Source organism: Monopterus albus, unplaced genomic scaffold (genome assembly GCF_001952655.1).
Source record: "Monopterus albus unplaced genomic scaffold, M_albus_1.0 scaffold280.1, whole genome shotgun sequence".
Lineage (NCBI taxonomy): Eukaryota > Metazoa > Chordata > Actinopteri > Synbranchiformes > Synbranchidae > Monopterus > Monopterus albus.
In genome coordinates this window covers 139,953-141,132 of record NW_018128160.1, presented here as the reverse complement: position 1 = coordinate 141,132, position 1,180 = coordinate 139,953, and positions in this window count along the sequence as shown.

Sequence of the window (1,180 nt, the reverse complement as noted above, 5' to 3'; positions counted from 1 at the left end):
TTCTAGAAGGAGGGTAAAGGTGACATGAATCCTCCTGTGTTTATCTAAATCAAGGTCTTGACATGTAAAATCACTGGTTAATAAATATATTCCAACACAGTCTGAAGAGAAATTAGGTTGACTTTAGTGAAACAAGACTTTAATGCAAAAAAAATAAATAAAAAACCAACACAAGCCCCAGAACTTCTTGGGCTGTATGGAACTGTAGGCAAAGACAACCCCCAGTGTCTATAGTTAATTAAGAGGTTCAAGGATTTTATTGTCAATTCAGCGTATGTGCAGGACATACAGATATTCGAAATACCGTTTCTCTCTCACCTAGTATTGGTGAGAGAGCCAAGCATCTAAGTATTTCTTTACTTTCTCCATCATGAAACAAAAAAGGGAAGAAGTTGGTCAACCTCATCCAATGTTTTGCCTTAGTTGTTTCGAAGGAGACACTGTTTAGGCCTCTACAGGAAATTGGTTTTGGACATTCAGCATCATGACCAGAGTACCATCATGTTGACCGGGGACTCCCTGACCAGTTCACTGGGTCATAACACCCCAGATTAATTTAGACATGGGCACTATACACACACACACAATATAAACTAACTATTTAAACCAGCACGAAAGCACATTCTTGAAGTATAGTTTGACAAAACAATCCCAGCTTATGGTCTACTTACTAGCTTTCTATTGCACATGGTCTTCATCTGTGAATTGAGTTACTAAACAAAATTAAAACCATAATCATCTGCATTTCAGCAGACCAATCTCCAGCAAATGCAAAAAGTCCAGCTGCTGATTAAACTCCATAAAAGTTGAGTTGGACTGTTTTGTCAAACTGAAGGTCTTAAAACCATACTGACTAGTTTTTTCTACAAACGACCGGTAAACCAGGGGCATGTGGGACCAAGGCGGTTGCCTGTTTAACATTTTGAACACTATCACACTATGCTTCGAAGCTTTTGGTATAATCAAATAAAGCTATACACATGTAGATTCACCGCTTTACAAACATACAGAAGTCAGCAAGTTATGAAAATATCATGTGGAAGGACATGACATCTCCCTCTAACATCAATCTCAGCTCTTTATGAAGCCCGCTGGCGGCTGTTCTCCTATTACACCGTGCCTGCGCAGGCCTCTTCCTCCCAGCAGCCATTAGCGCACGCCTCCCCTCCCGCCCGACTGC